We start from the raw sequence: 23,070 nt of genomic DNA on the forward strand, positions 1-23,070 counted from the left end.
TGACTGGTCTTTCCTGTTGGATGAGCTCAGTAAAGTTCGTGATGGAAGGAAAAATTTCAGGTCCTCCAGCCTCCAGGAAAAATGGCTCTTCAGGAGCATTAAAACTGATATGAGGGCCCGGGCGCGGTGGCTCACACCTGTAATCCCAGCACTTTGGGAGGCCGAGGCAGGTGGATCACGAGGTCAGGAGATCGAGACCATGGTGAAACCCCGTCTCTACTAAAAATACAAAAACTTAGCCGGGCATGGTGGCGGGTGCCTGTAGTTTCCAGCTACTCGGGAGGCTGAGGCAGGAGAATGGCGTGAATCTGGGAGGCGGAGCTTGCAGTGAGTCAAGATAGCGCCACTGCACTCCAGCCTGGGCGACAGAGCCAGACTCCATCTAAAACAAAACAAAACAAAACACAACAAAACAAACAAACAACCAACTGATATGAATGTACCTAAAAATCAGAATGTTAGGTTTTGTCTGTCCAGCTAATGAATATATAATGCAAGGCTTTGTATCTAAAGGAGAAATAATGGTTGGGTTTGGCTCTATATTCAACACATTGATTTAATGGCCATCTTTTCCAAGTTAGACATGTTATGAGTTCCCTCTTCTAAGTCTTCTTTACTCACAGCAGAGCTAAATATCTAATGCAAAGACATTTGATGCTCATAGAGTCACACATTCTAGAAGCTGAGAAAGGGCATGGAAAGTTTCTTTATAGGAAGGCTCTAGGTGGATATAGCCAAATGTTATTGGTCTCTCAAATTTACGTTGTGCCAAATATCTATATGAAAAATATTTTCAGAAAATACGAATCATTTAATTAAAATACATTGTTTCTGAAGATAGATATGTTCTTTAATTTAAAAACAGAAAAAAAACCTATCCTCCCTCAAAAAGAAATAGTGAAACTAGGTAACGCATTACACGATAGCAAAGGCCAATAGTCTATGTAGATCCTGAGAAGTCATTACAAAGAACATAAATAATAGCGGCAGGGGCCTTTTGGTACTAATCCCACAACTGGAATGTTCTTTCAATACCCACCCAAGTTGCTTTGTTAACTCCCATGCATACTGCAGACCCAGGTTCTAGCACCACTTGCTCAGGGAAGCTGTCCCCAATCTCTCTGACTCCGTCACATCCAGAGTTTCAGGCTTTCATTGTGGATACCCGCTCATGACCCCTGTCAGAGAGTACTTTCCATTTATCTGTGCTCTTGGATTTACATTGGTCTTCCCTAGGCTATAAGCTCCATGAAGGCAGAAATAATTTGTTCTGTCCACCACTGTTTTCCCTAAACTTCACAGTATTTGGCATACAGTAGGTGCTCAATATATATTTATTGGGTAAATAGATGAGTAATTAAAAAGAAAGTTACAAGAATGGTCTAAGTGTAATATCTTGGATTTATTAATTTGCATCCAACGTCAGAAAAAAAAGTAGAGGAAAGAATATAAAGCTCATCAGCTAACTTGGAACAAGATCAAAAGCAGTGCCATCTTCATTGACAAACGGTACAGTATTTTGAAATCGCTTGGAGTTGATATTATTAGTAAGAAAGCTGGCTTGGCGCCAGATGAGGTCTTCCTGAGAAAACCATCTCAAAGATATCCAGAGCCTTGCCAAATATATTTTTAAAAACGGTTTAAAACCTAGAAGACAAGATATGGAAGTCTAGCAATGTATCAACTTGCATGGTGACATCTAAAGCTGATTTCAGAACTGATTTTGCTCAGCAAATTCATCAGGAGGATTAACAAGGCACATTGCGGGTGCTTGAAAAGAACAAAACTGGCTCAAAAGTTGTTAAATTGGGAGGTTTAAATATATTAATCACAAATGCTGAAAAAAAGCATAGAAAGGTCACAGGAATTCAATTAAAACTTTAGGACGAGTAGAAAAAAGTATGGAAGAAAGAAGAAAAAACTTACTTGTAAAAGTCCAACACTTCAAAGAAGAGAGATCTTTGGAAGTTCTGAAGAAGGACTTAGGAATGAAGTGGATGATGTTTTGGGTAGTGGAAAACAGGCTTAGGGCCAAGGGAAAGGACAGGGTTTATGAAACAACTGTGGGGATGTTTGTTTTTACTTGCTCTTGTAATGTTTGATCTTCTTTTCCAATGACCCATCTTAAAAACTTAACACAGACTAATGTTTTAGGAACCTAAAACATTAGGTAACACAGACATAAATTAAAATAGTTTCTACAAAAATAAATAAATAAATAAATAAATATCCACTCAACAGAGAAATGGAAATTGGTGGAAATATAAGTTGGTTCATTTCTATTCAATATCCTTGGATACAAACACAGCCAGACTTGGGATTCTTGTGAGAAAGACGTGGGATGTAGGGGAATGGGGGTGGAGAAAGTTCTAGGATCTTAATGTATCCTTGGTCTTTCTGTTTCTAGAGGCTGAATAGATTATCAATGGAGATAGCTACTGGAGTACAAAGTTTCCAAAGGACAGATGCAGTGTCTTCGAAAGCTTTATATTCCTAGCACTTACCACAATGCCTGGAACTTGATTCATTCTTTCTGTAAGTAATAGAATAGCTTTATCTGCAAGGTATTGAGCTCATTAATGTGAATAAAGTGATGAGTAAGACAGACATAATCCCTCTCTTCATGAACCATGCCTTATGGTGGAAAGACAGTAAACAATGACACACAACCATTTAATCACAATTGTGACAAGCAAGATGAAGTAGAAGTTTAGGACACTCTGATAGCATACATTAGGACCTCAGCTACTGGGGGTTTAGGAAGTGATGCTTGCATGGAATTATGAAGTATAGTATAAGTAGTAATAGTTAACTAGGTAAAATTGGAGGCCAGGGCCAGGAGAACATTCCAGACAGAGTGAAGGGTCTGCAATGTAATGGCTTTTTTTTTTTTGTTTTACCCCTCTTAAAATGTTTCATTTTGCTATCCATTACTTATAAATGTTTTGTTTCTGTTTATTTTGAATAAGGTTGGACACTGTCATTTTCTATCTGTAGAGACATAAGGATGGGGTAGCCTGAGCCAGTCCAGATGATTTGAGACAAGGAGGGCAACACGTGACATGCTCTTGATGGAACTGGCAAAGAGTCACAAGACTCATTCACCAAAAGTTGTTTTGTACGGTATGTGTGAAAATCTACCCATGCTTTCTGTAGACTCATGTAAAGCTTCACAGCTTCACCTTGCATCTGGCTGTTAAATGGGGAAAACTGCCTTCCAGAACATGCAAACTGACTCTGACCTATACTGGGTCATCCTCCACATAATGCCTCAACATTAATTCAGTGTAAAACATAAATTCCATGTTAAAATCTGGCTCAATAGCCCATGTTTGTACCAAGTTCACAAAATTCTCAAGACAGGCACTGAAGGCGATTGGAATCTCAGTGGGCCGGTCATCACCAGTCATGGGCTGCTCAACAATCTCCTGAGACTGAACACACACAGCAACATATGGGTCAACCATGTCTTTACTCCCCTGCATTTATCCAAATGTGTGCCAGCCTGCCATGAGGGCCCCTCACTCAAAATCTACCTAGAATTCTTCCTTAGGAACTGACTTTTGAGCTATACAGAGCGATTGTCTTTGCTCAGAGGATAGTCTCCTTTGATCTGTTTTTTAATTTTCTCTTTTTCTTCTTCCCTTCCTTGAGTATGCCCTTCCTCTTTCCTTTTCTCCCTTCCTCCTCTCTAACCTTCTTCCCTCCCTAACCTTTTTCAACACATTTTACCTAACTACTCAGTGCCAAGCCCTGGGGATAGAAGATAAATAAAAAGCTGTAGTAGAATATTTGACCACTCGGGTGACTGAGGCAGGAGAACCATTTGAGACCAGGTGTTTAAGGATGCGGTGAACTATGATGGTACCCATGAATAGCCACTGCACTCCAGCCTGGGTGACAGAGCCAGACCTCATCTCTAAAAAATACAAAGAAAGAAAAAAAAGAGCATATGTGAGTAACAGATCTATCAACCAGGGAACCAAAAAATGTATTATCCCCTTTCTTTGCTCCTCAGCTCTTTATACTGATTCAAACCCAAGGGGCTTGCATAAGCCAGGCCAGCACTGGAAAAGATGCACACCAACTAGCTTTTTAACTCCTGCAGGTGGTTTGCCAAGAGACATGCCAGAGACAAACGGGGTATAAAACCAAGCATGGGACTGCCCTGGGATGAAGATATGACAACAGAAATAACCAGGTACCTTCATTTTCACAATCTAAATTTAAAGATGCAATAGATTCTGATACATTTTTTTGATAAATTCCTTGCTATATCAATTCTTGCAACTTGCTATTCAAAAGCTAAGAACCAAATAGATTTGTATAAGAGATACTTGAATAAACTTCTATATATTCAATATTTTCATCTGTACTTTTCTAAACTGACATTTTTCTGATGAGAAAGTCCACAGCTCTTTTCCAATCTTCAGTGGGATTTGTAAACCCCCCCCCCCAAATATTTAACCACTACACCAACAATGCATTAGCTGTTATGATTATAGAAAGAAAAGCAGAAAACATATGTTGTAAAGAAAGTAGTTACCAGAATTAAACTAGAAAAAAAATGGCAAGAACATGAATGAGTCAGCATGAGGGTTTAACAGGCTAAGGGCATCAGCTTCAAAGAGAAAATGAAATGATTTGGGTTGCCCTGGTAACACCAAGATAAAATGCGGAAATGAAAATGCGAGGTTTAACACTAAGAAAACCTTCTTCAGCACTAGGGTCCCTCACATCATGGAATAAGCTTTACCATGGCAACATGCAAAAAACATGCAAAGGGATTAAATACAGAAAATATCCAAAGGAGTGAAAGCATGGTATTAATAATAAGAACTAAGCTGATCTAATAACTATTCTGGACCTTTCCTTTTTTTGACTCACAGAATTAAATAAGGCGAATGGGAAAGGGTTTGCAGGGATCAAATGAGATTTCCTTCAGTTATATATAATCTTAAATAATTAAAAAAGTTAAACATTATAGATTATTTCCACCCACTCACTTTTCTGCAAATGACATAGAATCTCCACTCATTCTAAAGATCTGGTTTTATTGCAGGAAAAGGCAAAAGAAAAAAGAAACAAACATAAGAAATAGAAACATCCTCCTAGGTTACATTTTCCATGCCCAATCTCTACTTTTTTGGAGGAGATCTGTCATTGGTTATTAAGGCAATAAATGACTCCTCTCAAGGGCAGACAATCATATTAATATAGTACTAGAATATAAAAATGATACTTTAGAATCATAGTGGTTGGGAGCATAGCACTGAAGTCAGGGTGCCTGGGTCTGTATCCTGACTCTGTCACTTGTAAGCTGGGTGACCACAAGCAACTTACTTAATCCTTCTGTTTTCTCATCTTGAAAATGGGGAAAAGAATAGTATCTTGCTTCACAGGATTGCTGGGGAAGCACGTAAGAGTGGCAAACACTAACAGTGGTACTAGGCAGGAATTAGCACTCAATAGATGACAGCTACTAATATTAGCAATAGAGATGACAATCATATTTGATAATTATAAAGAGTTTATGATTTTTAAACATTTTATTTTGGTAAGAGCATAACGTAAGATCTACCTGCTTAAAATTTTAAGCATACCATATAGTTTGGGTAACTACAGGTACAATGTTGTACAGCAGATCTTTAAAGCTTACTCATGTTGCAAACAAACTTGATGCCCATTGATTAGTATTAATAGCTCCCCATTTCCCCATCTCCCCAGCCCCTGGCAACCACCAGTATTCTCTTTGATTTCATTAATTTGACTATTTTAGATACTTCATATATGGAATCATATATCTTTCTGTGACTGGCTTATTTCACTTATCAGAATGTCCTCATTCATCCATGTTGTCACATATTGCATTAGAGACTTCTGTCCTAACTTGAGGTACCATACTAAAATAGAATTCTTTCTAAAAACAGAAGAAATAAACTTTAAAAAATTGTGTTGGTTAAATAGGAAAGAAAAGGTATATAATTGACATATAATGTTATCATGCTTACTAACTGCCAGGCATTAAAAATGTTATCTGTTGAACCTCCACATTAAACCCTTGAAGTAGGTATTATCTTTGCTGTACAGAAGAGGAAACATACAAAGAGAGATTAAATAATTTCTCCAAGATTGGAAAGCCTGTGAAGGGCATAGCAAAAATTCCAACTCAGGGCTTTCAGATTCCAATGTCCAAGCTCATTTCACTTAAAGAGGGAAATTATTTTAGTTTCTAACAATCTCCTTTACGGGAAATTTAGACTTGATATCCATTGGCAAAAGCACCTATTTGGAAATTCACCTCTTTCAGGATTGCATTCAGGGAAATCATATTTGTGACTTGAACACTGTAGCCTAAAATCTGACACTGAGAGAAATCCAGTCTGAGAAATGATCTTTTTAGAAGTTATAAACGATTCTGCTTCTGTCCATGAAGAAGTCACTAGGGTGAAACTTACCCTTCTATAATAAATAGCTAAAAAAATAAAATTTTACCAGAGCCACTGAAGCTCTTTTGTGTTATGCTCTTGGTTATACCTGTTTTTCATTTGATGCTAAGTCCTTGGGTGGAGAATGCAGTCCCCAGATATTGCACTGTTCCAATCTCCTTTAGGGGGATCTGTATGTGATTTCCAGGAACTTGGTGCAGCAAAACAGTGAGAACCTTCTATACTGAGAATTTGAATACTGGGAAATATATACCAAATGAAAACAGAAGGACAGTGACCACTTCCTTCCTTTTCCTTGTTCAAATTAATATAATCAAGATACTTAAGTATTTAACCATCTTTTACCCCATGAAATTTATCAGCATCTTCCCTTCCCTGATGTTTCAGCTAAGTGTTTTGCTTTATTGTAGATACGCCAACAACGAACATTCGTTTTTCTATGACTGGTTCAAATGCTGTTTGTTAAAATTATTATTATGACTTTGCACTTCTGTCTTCTCCATCCAGGGCCCACAATATTTCCAGAAGCAGGAAATGGAAAATACTTTAGGTAAACTTTATGTAAAATATTCTCATGGGTACCTGAAGTCTCTTTCTTTTTTTTTTTTTTTTTTTTTTTTTTTTTTTGAGACGGAGTCTCGCTCTGTCGCCCAGGCTGGAGTGCAGTGGCCGGATCTCAGCTCACTGCAAGCTCCGCCTCCCTGGTTCACGCCATTCTCCTGCCTCAGCCTCCCGAGTAGCTGGGACTACAGGCGCCCGCCACCTCGCCCGGCTAGTTTTTTGTATTTTTTAGTAGAGACGGAGTTTCACCGGGTTAGCCAGGATGGTCTCGATCTCCTGACCTCATGATCCGCCCGTCTCGGCCTCCCAAAGTGCTGGGATTACAGGCTTGAGCCACCGCGCCCGGCCTCTAAAGTCTCTTTCTAATCCATGGGCTGACAGCTTGAGTTTTGCCAACTAACTCACTCTTGATGTTAAAAGATATCAAAACATAGCAAACCACTTTAAAGTTTTAGCTCTTTTAAGGGAATGTGGCTTAGGATGTGATTTCTCAGCAACCTGAGTTCCAAGGCTCAAATGCCCTCAGCTTAGATTTTCCTCATCCCATCAAACACTGCCCAGCAAGTAGCTCTATTACTGCTCTCCTTTGTATTTTACCTAAATTTCTTCCTCCCACTGCCCCAGGTTTACTCCTTTTTTAGTTTTTCCTAATATAAGTAACTCATGCTGTGGCTGATGGATTGGGTGTGAGGTTTGAGACAGAAGAATCAATATGAGTCCAATATTTTTAAGTTGAGAAGCTGAAATCATGGAGTTGCCATTTTATAAAGAGAGTGAGAAGCTGCAGAAAGTAGGTTTAGGGAGTGGGGAATAAGGAGTTTGGATAGAGACATCTGAAATTTGAGATGTCTACTAGACTTCCAAGTGGAGGGGCTCCACAAACAGCTGGATATACTGGACTAAAGATAGGAAAGATCTGGGATAGAGAGAGAAGTTCGGGAGTCATTAGGGTTATAAAAAGTGGTAGGATGAAACCACCTAGGGAGCATATAGAGAGGGGAAAACTATCTAAGGACTTCCTGTAGCAAGGAGCATTCTGCCACCAGATATTGGCATGAATATTGTTTTCTCACTTCCCTCAGGTCTCTACACATATATCATTATTGGAGACACCTTTTCTGGCTACCCTATTGAAAATATTAATACCAACTCACCAAAAGCAAGAGCATGCCATCCCAGCACTCCCTTTTTCATTCCCTAAGTTGCTTTCCTCAATAGCATTATCTTTATCAGATATACTATACAGGTATTACTCATTTAGTTGTACTTCTGTCTCTCTGCTGCATCATAAGGTAAGCTCCTAAGAAATGGGGACTTTATTTTGTTCACTCATGTCTCCCAGAGCCTAGAACAGTATCTGGCACATAAAAAGTACTCAGTAAGTAATTGCTGAACCAATGAAATGAGAAATGAGCATCTACTTAATCTGAAATTCTCCCAGTTATTAAAATGAATAACAGAAATGTTTATGTGACTACCAGAAATTAGAGTAAGGTGCACTTGGTTTTGAGGAAGAGAACACCAGATTTCTTTTGTACCACTCTGCATTTTCTCATGATACTTGCACTCTGTTTAGGGGCAAAGAGGAAGCAAAGAAGTCATAAGAGGCCACCTGAGAGATCTGCATGGAGCTGGAAAAAGACAATTCTATCTTATTTAGAGTTGGGAGAAGGAATTAAGGACAGGAGTGGGACAAGAGGTGCCCTGGGCCTCATTTGTTTTGAATCATGGGCTCCTTTATATTATTAACAGTATCATGTTTTTTCCTCTACTCACATTGCCGGCCTCTGTCAACTTCCAGGGACCTACCATGGAATAAGGCGAAGACTGTAAGAAGGGAATGTACATGTTTATTAAGCAACAGCAGTGCAATAGCGATCATTGATCGTTTCGGTCAAAATGCAGTCATATGTTGTTTAACAATGGGGATATGTTCTGAGAAATGCATCATTAGGCAATTTTGTCGTGTGGACGTCATAGAGTGTACTTATACAGTCCGAGACGGTGTAGCCTACTATACACTTAGGCTACAGGGTTTGGCGTCTTGCTCCTAGGCTATAAATCTGTACAGCATTTTCCTGTACTGAATCCTGTAGGTAACTGCAACACAATAGTATTTGTGTATCTCAACATAGGAAAGGTACAATAAAAAAAGCATAAAAGATTAAAAATAGTACACCTGTATAGGGCACTTGCCACGAATGGAGTTTGCAGGACTGGAAGGTGCTCTGGATGGGTCAGCAAGTGAGTGGTGAGTGAATGTGAGGGCCTAGGATGTTACTTTGCACTGCCACAGACTTCATAATAATAAACACTGTACACCTAGGTTACACTAAATTTATAAAAAATATTTTTCTTTCTTCAATAATAAACTGTAGGTTATTGCAACTTTTTTACTTTTTAAACTTTAAACATTCTTTTTAACTTTCTGTCACTTTCATAATAACATTTGGCTTAAAACACAAACATATTTTATAATTGAACAAAAATATATTTTATTCCTTATTCAGTAAGCTTTTTGTTATTAAATTATTATATTTTGCTTTTTAAACTTTTTAACTAAAAACGAAGACACATGTATATTAACATGTATATTAACCTAGGCCTAAACATATGCAAATCAAAACACATAATAAATCACATAAACAGAACCAATGACAAAAATCACATGATTATCGCAATAGAGGCAGAAAAGGCCTTCAACAAAACTCAACACCCCTTCATGCTAAAAACTCTCAATAAACTAGGTATTGATGGGATTATCTCAAAATAAGAGCTATTTATGACAAACCCACAGCGAATATCATTACTAATGGGAAAAGCTGAAAGCATGCCCTTTGAAAACAGGCACAAGACAAGATGCCCTCTCTCACCACTCCTATTCAACGTAGTATTGGAAGTTCTGGCCAGGGCAATAAGGCAAGATAAAGAAATAAAGGATATTCAAATAGGAAGAGAGGAACTCAAACTGCCTCTGTTTGCAGATGACATGATTGTATATTTAGAAAACCCCACTGTCATCTCCCTAAGCTGATAAGCAACTTCAGCAAAGTCTCAGGATACAAAATCAATGTGTAAAAATCACAAGCATTTCTATACATCAATAATAGACAAACAGTCAAATCATGAGTGAACTCCCATTCACAATTACTACAAAGAGAATAAAATACCTGGGAACACAACTTACAAGGGATGTGAAGAACCTCTTCAAGAACTACAAACTACTGCTGAAGGAAATAAGAGAGGACACAAACAAACGTAAAAACATTCCATGCACATGGATAGAAAGAATCAATATCGGGCTGGGCGCGGTGGCTCAAGCCTGTAATCCCAGCACTTTGGGAGGCCGAGACGGGCGGATCACAAGGTCAGGAGATCGAGACCATCCTGGCTAACACGGTGAAACCCCGTCTCTACTAAAAAATACAAAAAAACCTAGCCGGGCGAGGTGGCGGGCGTCTGTAGTCCCAGCTACTCGGGAGGCTGAAGCAGGAGAATGGCGTGAACCCGGGAGGCGGAGCTTGCAGTGAGCTGAGATCCGGCCACTGCACTCCAGTCTGGGCGACAAAGCGAGACTCTGTCTCAACAAAAAAAAAAAAAAAAAAAAAGAATCAATATCGTGAAAATGGCCACACTGCCCAAAGTAATTTATAGATGCAATGCTATCACCGTCAAGCTACCACTGACTTTCTTCACATAATTAGAAAAAAACTACTTTACATTTCATATGGAACCAAAAAAGAGCTCACATAGCCAAGACAATCCTAGGCCAAAAGAACACAGCTGGAGGCATCACACTACCTGACTTCAAACTATACTTCAAGGCTGCAGTAATCAAAACAGCATGGTACTGGTACCAAAACACATGTATAGACCAATGGAACAGAACAGAGGCCTCAGAAATACCACCACACCTCTACAACCATCTGATCTTTGACAAACCTGACAAAAACAACCCATGGGGAAAGGGTTCCCTCTTTAGTAAATGGTGTTGGGAAAACTGGCTAGCCATATGCAGAAAACTGAAACTGCACCCCTTCCTTACAGCTTATATAAAAATTAACTCAAGATGGATTAAAGACTTAAATGTAAGACCTAAAACCATAAAAACCCTAGAAGAAAATCTACGCAATACCATTCAGGACATAAGCATGGGCAAAGACTTCATGACTAAAACACCAAAAGCAATGGCAACAAAAGCCAAAATTGACAAATGGGATCTAATTAAACTAAAGAGCTTCTGCACAGATAAAACAAACAAGCAAACAAAAACTGTCATCAGGGTGAATAGGCAACCTACAGAATGGGAGAAAATTTTTGCAATCTATTCATCTGACAAAGGGCTAATATCCAGAATCTACAAAGAATTTAAACAAGTTTACAAGAAAAAAATCAACACCATCAAAAAGTGGGCGAAGGATATGAACAGACACTTCTCAAAAGAAGACATTTATGCAGCCAACAAACATATGAAAAAAAGCTCATCATCACTGGTCATTAGAGAAATGCAAATCAAAACCACAATGAGATACCATCTCACACCAGTTAGAATGGTGATCATTAAAAAGTCAGGAAACAACAGATGCTGGAGAGGATGTGGAGAAACAGGAACACTTTTACACTGTTGGTGGGAGTGTAAATTAGTTCAACCGTTGTGGAAGACAGTGTGGCAATTCCTCAAGGATCTAGAACCATAAATACCATTTGACCCAGCAATCCCATTACTGGATCTATGCCCAAAGTATTATAAATCATTCTACTATAAAGGCACATGTGTACGTAGGTTTATTGCAGCACTGTTCACAATAGCAAAGACTTGGAACCAACCCAAATGCCCATCAATGATAGACTGGATAAAGAAAATGTGGCACATATACACTGTGGAATACTATGCAGCCATAAAAAAGGAAGAGTTCATGTCCTTTGCAGGGACATGGATGAAGCTGGAAACCATAATTCTCAGCAAACTAACACAAGAACAGAAAACCAAACACCACATGTTCTCACTCATAAGTGGGAGCTGAACAATGAGAACACATGGACATAGGGAGGGGAACATCATACACTGAGGCTTGTTGGTGGGTGGGGTCTGGGGGAGGGATAGCATTAGAAGAAATACCTAATGTAGATGACGGGTTGATGGGCACAGCAAACCACCATGGCACGTGTATACCTATGTAACAAACCTGCAGGTTCTGCACATGTATCCCAGAACTTAAAGTATAAAAAGAAAAAAGAAACATAGGGAAATAATATCTACCACATGGTGGGGAAGACAACACAATACTAAATTTGTGGTGTTCAAGAGTCAGACAGTTAACCTTTTTCCATAACTAGCATTATTCAGGTCTCTTACTGGAGTTTAGGGCTCTATTTTACGAGGAATATGGAAACATATTACATATTACATTTAAGGGCAAAAAATTATACCTACAAAAATATATTCAGATTCCAATGATTTCTGACCCATCTTAACTACTACCCTGATCCAAGCCACCATCATCTCTCAATTAGATTATTGCAATATCTTCCTGACTAGTCTCTCCACTTCTACCAACGACCCCTAGAGTCGTCTCAAGTGAGCAACCAGAATGATCCTGGGTTTCTTCTCCATTCAAAATCCTCTAATAATTCTCCATCTCACGCAGTGAAAAAGCCAAAATCTTTACAAAAGTCCTAAAAGGCCCTCTGCAATCTCACTGCCACCCCACACCAGTCTCATAGTTCTCTCCTGCACACCTGCTTTGCTCCAGCCACACTGGGCCTTCTAGCACAAGCTTGTCCAATCTGTGGCCTGCAGACCGCATGTGGCCCAGGATGGCTTTAAATACGACCCAACAGAAATTTGTAGGCTTTCCTAAAACATTATGCGATTTTGTGATTTCTTTTTCTTTTAGCTCATCAGCTATCGTTAGTGTATTTTATGTGTGGCCCAAGACAATTCTTCTTCTTCCAATGTGTCCCAGGGAGGCCAAAAGATCGGACGCCCTTGTTATAGTGGCTTCTTGGCACCCCAGGTTCACTCCTGCTTTTGCATTTGCAACGCCTCTGTCTGGAATTCCATCTTCCTGGTATCTGCAGGGCTCAATCCTTCATCTTCTTTAGGCCTTGGCGAAACTTGCCCAGATTTCAAACACTTTTCACCATTTCCATCACTACTCCTCTGTTCCAAGCCTTCACCCTCTTATTTGAATAATACTGCAAAGCCGATTTAATATCACACCGTATCTCAGCCATAGCACTCCCTTTCCTCCTGCCCTGCCTTATTTTTCTCCATAGCACTTAACACCTTTGAACATACCATATATATTTTAGCTAATTATGCATTTCCTTTTCTTTCTCCTCCCTCTTGAATGCAAGTCCCAGGAGGGCAGAAATTTTTGCCCAATTTGGAAAATGTTTTGTCCCTAATGCCCAGAAGAGCGTCTGGCCCATATTTATCATTCAGTAGATATCTGTTAATTAAAAGAGTAAAGTGGTAGAAACAGAACCTATAAAGAAACACTATGGAGATACTACTTAGCCCAGAGCCTAGTGGCTAAGCTGGTTCTCTCCTTTCCAATCGGAGGCCTCTGCAGCAAACATGCTCTGCCAGATCATCACTCAATCCAAGAAGCATCTAAGCTTGATCCCCCTCTTTGTATTTATTGAAGCTGGAGGTACTGGAGCTGCACTGTATCTCTCGTGTCTGGCGTTGTTCAATCCAGATGTTAGTTGGGACAGAAAGAGTAACCCAGAGCCCCGGAACAAACCGGGTCCCAATGATCAATACAAGTTCTACTCAGTGAATGTGGATTACAGCAAACTGAAGAAAGAAGGTCCAGATTTCTAACAAATGTTTCACATCAAGGTCTTCCAGAAGCCATCCACACAATTTTCCGCTTAACCAGGAAATACTTCTCTCCTCTAAATGCATGGAATCATTTTGATGTAATCTATTGGCGATTATGCTGATTAGTAAATAACTGAAACTTGGAAAACAAAACAAAACAAAAAGAAACACTACGTAAATTGAGACAAGCAAAGGAATACAAAAGGCTACCAGAGGAGTCCAGAGCCTGGACGTCCATGGATAGACTTCAGTGCCAAATACAAAAATGCTTCAACTTTGCACATTACAGGCTTTAAACTGCTGCATGAGAGATTTAGGAAGAAACAACCCATTGTTAAATGACCAAATAAATGGTTGCAGGATGAAATCCGAGGGTTGGTCATGCCAAGGAGATGTGAAAAATAGGACAGTGAATCATGTTTCGATGGTGAGCTTGCTGTCTGGAGGCCGGGTGCTGGATGAGAAAGGTTCTTTTGCTCCACTAGGAGCTTAAGATGAGTGTTTCTCCAGGAGCCAACATTACTTACTGAAACGCAGAAAGTGCACATGTTTTCAAAGGGAAAACATATGGACTAGTATTAAATTAATAACTTCTGATTGCAAAACCTGTTGACAGAATTTGGCTGAGCTAGTCTCCTGAAATTTATTAGGGAACACCTGGGGGGAAATAAAACCTAGGATAGGGAGGAAGAGTGGTTCTCAACCTTGGCTGCACATTGGAATCACCTGGAGAGTTTTACAAACACTGATGCCTGGGTGCAGTTAAATCAGAACCCCTGGGGTGGGGCCCAGGCATGAGGTTTTTGTTTTGTTTTGTTTTGAAGGTCCTCAAGTGATTCCAACATGTAGGTGAGGTTGAGACCTATTCTCCCCAAAATATCTGTTTCTTCTGTTTGTGATAAAAAGTACAGCTACGTGCTAAGTGAGGTCTTAGGGGAAAAACCAGAGCTTTATCTGGACTACCAAAGGCAGCGTTTGCTCACTTAAAATGATTTCAGTGCTCCATAAATGTATATTTTAATATCACATCTTCAGTTAATAGTTACCTGGACACCGCCTCTTCCCAGATCAGGACTGTCAGGCTTCCCCACACAGCCCACCCTCTCTCAGGAAGAGCATGCTGTTTGGATAATATTTGAAGGGGTCTCAGACCACAGCTGCAGTGTCCTATTTTGGAAGCCCGTGGCTGAGTATTTTCATAAGCAGTCCAAGATCAACACTTTCCTACTTGCTCTGTTCACCCCTTCACTCCCCTGGGTTATTTATATTCTCAACTATCTCCACTCCCACACTGTAAATTCTGTAAGGGCAGAGACCACGTTGCTCATTTCACATGCCCAGTCCCTGACCTAGTTGTCTGAGCCGTAACAGTTTTGCATGACACAGAGCTAGGTCCACATGTACAGCAATGATTTACCCCTCAAAACAGTTTCTCAATGTAGATGATGCTTTGAACATTAAAACTGTAGTTCTGACGGGGTCCATATTTATAAATGTTTTGTTTTAGAGTAACAGTTCATTACCATTTTATTGACAGTTTTAATACTAACAGTTAATTACTGTTACTGTAAAATGAAGTTCTCTTTCTGTATAAAGGAAAACCCCACCACTATCATAACATGAGCTGAGGTTTACTGTGTACTTAGAAGTGCCAGGCACGTCATACATATTACATTACTTAATGCCCAAATGTCTCTGGGCTCCAGGTACTATCAGCCTACTCTTACTGAAGAAATGGAGGCTTAGGAAGGTCAATATTCTGCCTGGGGTTACAGAGTGGTAAGCAGAGGGGCCTGCGTACAATCTAGGTAATCTGGTTTTAGAACGCGTTAATCTAAGTCACTAAACCTAACATTCCATAGACAACAGAACAAAACAATTGAAAACTGAGTTGAATTCCTTCTTGAATGAATTTAGGAATTAGTTAACAGGAAAGGGTATTTTCCTTTACAGAAGTGTTTCATAAAAACTGGGATAGCTGGACTTGGTGACACAGTCTAGCTACTTGGGAGGCTAAGGTGGGAGGACTGCTTGATCCCCAGAGTTTGAGGCAAGCCTGGGCAACATAGTAAAACTTCATCACAGACACACACAGACACACACACACACACACACACAAAACAAACTGGAGAAGACACTACCTACAATTTCCTATTAATTCTCATTATAATATCAGAGACACTTCTAAATATATATCATACTTAGAGTGTAATATACACATACTCAGATACGTTGTCTTTTAAATTGGTTTGCTTTTTCATTAGCAGTGGCTCCTAATTCTTTGGCTATAAATCTTTTCGCTCTATAGCCTCTTGGTCAGGCACTTATAACTTTAAAGAATTTAAAGAGTGGAATCTACACTTCGCTCAAGAGCTAAATGAGAGTACAGGTGGTTCATTTCCCTGTCAGAAATGTGCCCATTTTCAGCATATGGTACATACATATTTCCAAGACACATTTTATGGTTTATCACTCAGAATGAAAAATAATGAAACGAATGTTACATTTTATATCAATTGTTTAGTTTTGGAAGGATAATGAGGATTTCCTTAATCCTGTTCATAGGTGATCCTGATATAAAAATAGAAATGGTATTTAGGTATAATCTTTCTTAAAATGAGGACATAGCTGCATATTTTTAAAATGTAGTGATTCTACCACCTTCCCCACTTCCACTACATAAAATGCCTTGGCATCTGGGATGTTGAGATATGAATAATTACTATTTTAAAACTTTACTGAGCCTCAGAATTTTTAAAGCCTTTTTCAGATTATATTCTAAAAATAAATATATTTTCAAACAGTCTTCATTCCAGGTTTCCAAGCAAACACACCCGAATACATTAATTAATATTTCAGGCCCTTAGACTGTTTTCAAATACTATATTTAACAATGCTTATGATGATCACTCAAATAATTCTGATTCAGTTCAAGTATGTCAACAGGAAGAGGTCTGGCAGAAATATAAAAATTCTAAGCAAAGTCATTCTGAGACTCAAACAACTCCAATACCAGAAATGCTAGTTAAACCAAACAGTAGTGTGGCCAAAGAACATCAAGGAAAACTGCTGTTTTCAAGATTTGTGGTTTCCTTATATAAGGAGCCTATTCTGCTCTTGGATGTGGCACAAGGGGGCTTTTCGAAAGCATGGTATATTTCAATTAAAAAAAAATCTTAATCCAGTTGAGTAAATGTAAAGTTACACACAGTCATACACTTCATTCCTGAGATCCTCTGGAAGTAAATCCGCTGCTTAACATTAATGACACATCTCATCGACTATGTTTTTGTTTATAAAATACTCTAATATGTACATGACTCCAGTTCAGGTTTAAAATTTTTTCCCGTCTTTTGAAGAATAGGTCTCCTGAAAAATTTTCAGAAATTCTTAGTAATTTTTCATCATACTAAGCATCTTTTTATTTTATTTTATTTTATTTTATTTTTGTTTTGTTTTGTTTTGTTTTTGAGACCGAGTCTCACTCTGTCACCCAGGCTGGAGTAAGTGGCGCAATCTGGGCTCGCTGCAACCTCTGCCTCCCGGGTTCAAGCGCTCCTACCTCAGTCTCCCGAGTAGCTGGGACTACAGGTGTGCGCTACCACGCCCAGATAATTTTTGTATTTTTAGTAGAGACGGGGTTTCACCATATTGGCCAGGATGGTCTTGAACTCCCGACCTTGTGATCTGCCCTCCTCGGCCTCCCAAAGTGTTGGGATTACAGGTGTGAGCCACCACACCCAGTCATACTAAGCATCTTCTAAACCACAATGGCAACTACTTACTAAGCCCACTACCAAGTTAGGCAAACCATCATAAAGACAGGATATGTTCCTATTTAGGATACCAACAATACAGTAATAGCATTTTAATACAAAATTTAAAGGTAGTTTGTACAAATTCTTTTCCTATGAACTGATTACAGTTGTGTACATTTAGGGTGATATGAAGTCCTTAGTCCAAGGCAATATATGTCAACAGTAAAACAAACAAAAAAGACTCCTGTTATTACCTTAGATGTATATACTACTACCTCATTGAACATCTGCATTTCCAGAACTCTAAGTTTAGTCATAAGCGGCCACATTAATCTAAAAAATAAAAATCAAAGGAAGTCATCTCTACTCACCATTTTGTATAATATAATGAAATAGTTACAATGTATGTTTTATAGCCAGAAAGACCTAGGTTTGAAATCTAGCTCTGTGGCTACTAGCCTAGTGACTTTGGGCAGGTTATTTAACCTCTTTGAATCATGCACACTTGGAAAAGCAGCTGGCAGTCAGTGTGAAAATTGTCAACTACACTATTTAATTAAGAAAATATTTCCTGACTTCTTGCTTTTTAGAACAGTGTTTGTATTATTTAATAAACTTTGAATAAAAAAAAAGAAAATTACCTAGGCTTCTCTCTTGGGAATCTTCTGGATTCTGAAAAATCCAATTTACTGTATGTTCCACTATATCTGCTGTTCATGGAAAGTGCCTGACAGTACCCCCAAATTGTGGTGTCCTCTTGAAAACATTTGCTATTTTTTCCATTGCCTCAAGACAGGCCAATTCCTCCCAATCAATTATTTCTAACTCCATGTGTTACCTATGCTTGTTGCATGGATATATAGAAACAAAACTCTGTGAAATGCCAACCTGCCCCAATTCTTGAATTACATGCCTGGAAACCCAGAGGTCTCAAATGCACACTTCCACTAGATTCCCCACTGACTATGTGACTCTTTGAGCTTACTCAGTACCTAGCATCTCTGGAGCATGACCCAATTTTTAAGAAAGCCTTGATAGCTAAGAGCAATAATGATAAAGTTAATGAACAGGTGCTTAAGAGCAAGGGCCCATCCCCACCCCACACTTGACAGGCAATTAGACGTGATGATGTGGAGATCGCCAGCTTATGGAAGGGCTGTCCTCTGACCACTGCCATCCAGAAACACAGCTGCCTTTATAGGGTCTACAGGATGGTTAGCAGCTGAGGCTGAGGAAACTAGCTGCAATCTGTGGGATCAACATTTCCCCTCAAGGGAGAGTTCTTGGAAGGTGAGTCATATAATCTTCAGGAAAGGTCACTGAAAGAGCCCTCATGTTGAATCTTTGTTGTGAGCTACTACAATGTCCCTGTGCTCTTTGTACCTCTAGCTGTAAGATGGCAGCATGACAGTGAGAGACACAGCTGCTTGTTTTCCAGTATTCGGCCTCTCCTTCTTATGTAATAATAAAGTACATGTTCCAGCTCTCTTGAAGGCAGGTATGGTGTGGAATTTAGTCCTAGCCAATGGCATATAACCAGAAAAGATATACTTAGCTTGGAGTTGTGTCCTTAAATGAGCCTTCCATATACCTTCCTCCCCACCTCTGAGATGGGATGCAGGCTTAGTACTAATCATCTTCAACAGACAAGTAAGGGATACATGTTAGCAAGGGTAGAATACCAAGACATAAGGAGGCCAAGTCCTCGACAGTAACAGATCCACATGACTATGTTAAGACTGTTATGAGAGAGAAAGAATGTCCTTTCTTCAAGTCACCATTGTGTATGGGGGGTGTGTGTGTGCACGTGCATGCGTGTGTACGTGCACGCGCGTGTGTGTGGAGAAGATGGAGAATCTCTCTGACAGCATTTGAACTCTTCACCTAACTCTTAGTCACACGGGCAGGGCTTTCCCACTGGAGTAGCTGAATGCATATTACATGGAGGAGGGGGAGCATATTTTCCTGGTACACTGACTTTACTCAAATATTTGGATTTAAAAAAATGCTGGCCCGGCCGATGGTGTATGCCTGTAATCCTAGCACTTTGGGAGGTCAAGGTGGGAGGATGGCTTGAGCTCAGGAGTTTGAAACCTATCTGGGCAACATATTAAGACCCTGTCTCTACAAAAAATTAAAATATTAGCCAGGTGTGGTGGTGCGTACCTGTAGTTCCAGCTACTTGGGGGGCTGAGACAGACTGCTTGAGCCCAGGGGCTTGAGGCTGCAGTTAGCTGTGATCATGCCACTGCACTCTAGCCTCTAGCCAGGGTGACAGAGCAAGACCTTCTCTCAAAAAAAAAAAAAAAAAAAAAGGAAAAAGAAAATGTTACATTGAAACCAACAAACAAAGATATAGAATCAAAGGCAAAATTCTTGTGCTTTTAAAAAGTTAAAACAGAAGATATTAAACAAAATTTTGATCCTTCAAGCAGAGTGCTTGAAACTCTACTCCCAGATTCCTGAAATACGCACAAAATCTGTTTTATGCTGATAAAGGCACTGATGGAAAGCAAGAGGAGCAACAGTTGTAGAAAGAACCTTAGACTAAAAGTCCAATGTTCTAGAACCAACTCCACTTTTGACTACAATATATTGGGCAAGTCCTACTACCCTGATATCTTTACATTTTTACAACACTGCCACACCTGTATGTGTCCAATCGATACATTCTCTCTCTCTCTCTCTCTCACACACACACACACACACACACACATACACACACACACACACCCCTAACTTTGGGTTGCATGGGGAATAAAGATAACTTAGATGTGCCCTTGAAAGGCAGTGAGATACTAGGAGTTGTAATTCTATCCAGGTTCAGTATCCCTTATCCAAAATGCTTGGAATGAGAAGTGTTTTGAAGTTTTTCAAATTTTGGAATATTAGGATTATTATACTTACTGATTGAGCATCCCTAATCTGAAAATCTAAAACCAAAAATGTTGTAATGAACATTGCCTTTGAACAGCACATTGGCACTCAAAAAGTTTCGGATTGTGAAGCATTTCAGATTTTAAATTTTTGAATTTAGAACGCTCTATCTGTAGCACTGACATACCAGTGGAAGTCATACAACAAAAAGGCTGCTCATGACCTAATAACCCTATTGTGATGCCCTTCAGTGGACAAGTTCTACAATTCACAAAGAACTCACAATCAGCTTTCTATGCCTCACTATTAAATATGATGGGATGGTTTGAATGTTTGCCTCCTAGAAAACTCATGTTGGAATTTAATTGCCATCATAATAGTATTAAGAGGTGAGATCTTTAAGAGTTGTTTAGGTCATGAGGGCTCTGCCCTCATGCTTGGATTAGTGTTACCTTAGGAGTGGATTTGCCCCCTCTGGCTCTTGCTCTCTTTAGCTCTCTCTTTGCCATTCCACCATGTGATGCCTCTGCCATATGAAAATGCTACAAGAAGGCCCTCGCCAGATGCCCGCACCTTGATATTGGAATTCCAGCCTTCAGAACTGTAAGCCCAAAATTTTACGTTCATTATAAATTATCCAGTCTTGGTATTCTGTTACAGCAGCACAAAACAGACTAAGACATTTGAAGATACAGATATAGATCATCAGTCATTTGAAGAATGCCTCCAACTGAAAGACAGATATAAATAAGACAATCAAAGGAACAAATAAAGACATTAAAACCAAAAGGAAAGCAGAGAGCAGGAGTTCACATTTAAAAACTTCCTAACTATAATTAATATTCTCAGAGACCTAGCAGGAGATATTGTATTTATAAAATAAACACACTGGAAAAAAACTTGGAAATTAAAAATAAGATAATGAAAAAATCAATATAAGGTTAGATAATGTTGATGAAATAAATCTTAAAGTAGAAAAAAAAAACAGACAGGGAAAAATAATATACAGACTCCAGATTCAATGTTTGAATAATGGAAATTAAAGAGTGAAAGGAGAAAATGAACACAGAGGTATCAAGAAGAGAGTGCAAGCAAATTTTCCCAAACTGTAGGACATGAGACTTCATATTAAAAAGGCTGACTAGCTGTGCATGGTGGCTCATGCTTGTAATCCCAGCTACTCAAGAGGCTGAGGAAGGAGGATCATTTGGGCCTAGGAGTTCAAATCCAGTCTGGGCAATATAGCAGGACCTTGTCTCAAAAATAATAATAATAAATAAATAAAAGGCTTACTAAAGTGCTAGCACACAATGAGTTAATAAAGACCCATACTCTCATGAACACTGGAGATAATGAGGAGATCCTAAAAGCTTGCAGAAGGCAGCAAACAGAGAGGGTAAAAGGATGCATATAAAGAAACAAAAATCAGATCAGTATTACACTTTTTACCAACAATATGGTATTATTGTATGCTAGAAAATAGTTGTAAAAAGCCTTCAAATTCTTAGTGAAAGTGGTTGTCAATGTAGAGTTTAGTACCCAACCAAACTAACTTTCAAATTTGAGAATAGAATAGTGTATTTCAGACATAGAAGGATGCAGAAAATTTATTTTTATGTATTCTCTCCTTAAAAAGTATTGGGGAATATAAAGGCAGTAAGACATCCATCCCCTGAATTGAGACTTAAATATCCAGCTGCTGACTTGACATTTGCAACTGGATGTTTAGTAGACATTTATCTTTTTTTGTATAAATTTAAAGGGTGCAAGTGCAATTTTGCTACATGGCTATACTGGGTAGTGGTGAAGTCTGGGATTTTAGTGTAACCATCACCTGAATAATGTGTATTATACTTATTTAGTAATTTCTCATCCCTTACCTGCCTCCCCACTTCTACCCTTCCAAGTCTCCAATGTCTATTATTCCACATGTTATTTCCATGTGTTCACGTTATTTAGCTCCTACTTCTCAGTGAAAACATGCACTATTTGTCTGTTTCTGAGTTGCTTCACTTAAGAAAATGGCCTCCAGTTCTATCCACGTTCTATCATGTCTATCCATCAAAAGACATGATTTCATCCTTTTCCATGGCTGAATAATATTCCATTGTGTATATATACCACATTTTCTTTATCCAGTCTTCCATTGATGGACACTTAGATTGATTCCATATCTTTGCTGTTATGAATGATGCTGCTATAAACACACGAGTGCAGGTAGCTTTTTGATATAATGATTTCTTTTCCTTTGGGTAGATACCTAGTAGTGATACTGCTGGATTGAAATTAACAAGTCCAAAATAATTCTTCATTTCACCCCAAATCTGCTATTTCCACAACCATCCATATTTCAGTTAATAGAAAATCCATCTTTGCAGTTCCTCTGGGTCAAAACCTTGGAGTCAATTTTTAATTTTTTTCTCTTACATTCAGGTCTATCCTGTCAGCAAAACCTGTAGGCTCAATCTTTAAAATCTATCTAGAATCTAACCAGTTCTCCCTACCTCTCCTGCTATAACCCAAGGCGCAAGCATGTCTCATTTGGTTTATTACAATAGGTTCCATCCTTGTCTCTTACAGTTAGTCTACTCTT

General features: G+C 39.0%; 1 protein-coding gene and 1 pseudogene across 1 annotated transcript in view; one reads left to right on the forward strand and one right to left on the reverse strand.

The window, feature by feature from the left end:
• The window catches only part of LRRC8C (leucine rich repeat containing 8 VRAC subunit C), a 96,664-nt gene that overhangs the window by 55,169 nt on the left and 18,425 nt on the right, over positions 1 to 23,070 (reverse strand). The window lies entirely within an intron of this gene.
• LOC123571785 (cytochrome c oxidase subunit NDUFA4 pseudogene) lies at positions 13,551 to 13,842 on the forward strand (annotated as a pseudogene).

This window comes from Macaca fascicularis, chromosome 1 (assembly GCF_037993035.2).
Source record: "Macaca fascicularis isolate 582-1 chromosome 1, T2T-MFA8v1.1".
Lineage (NCBI taxonomy): Eukaryota > Metazoa > Chordata > Mammalia > Primates > Cercopithecidae > Macaca > Macaca fascicularis.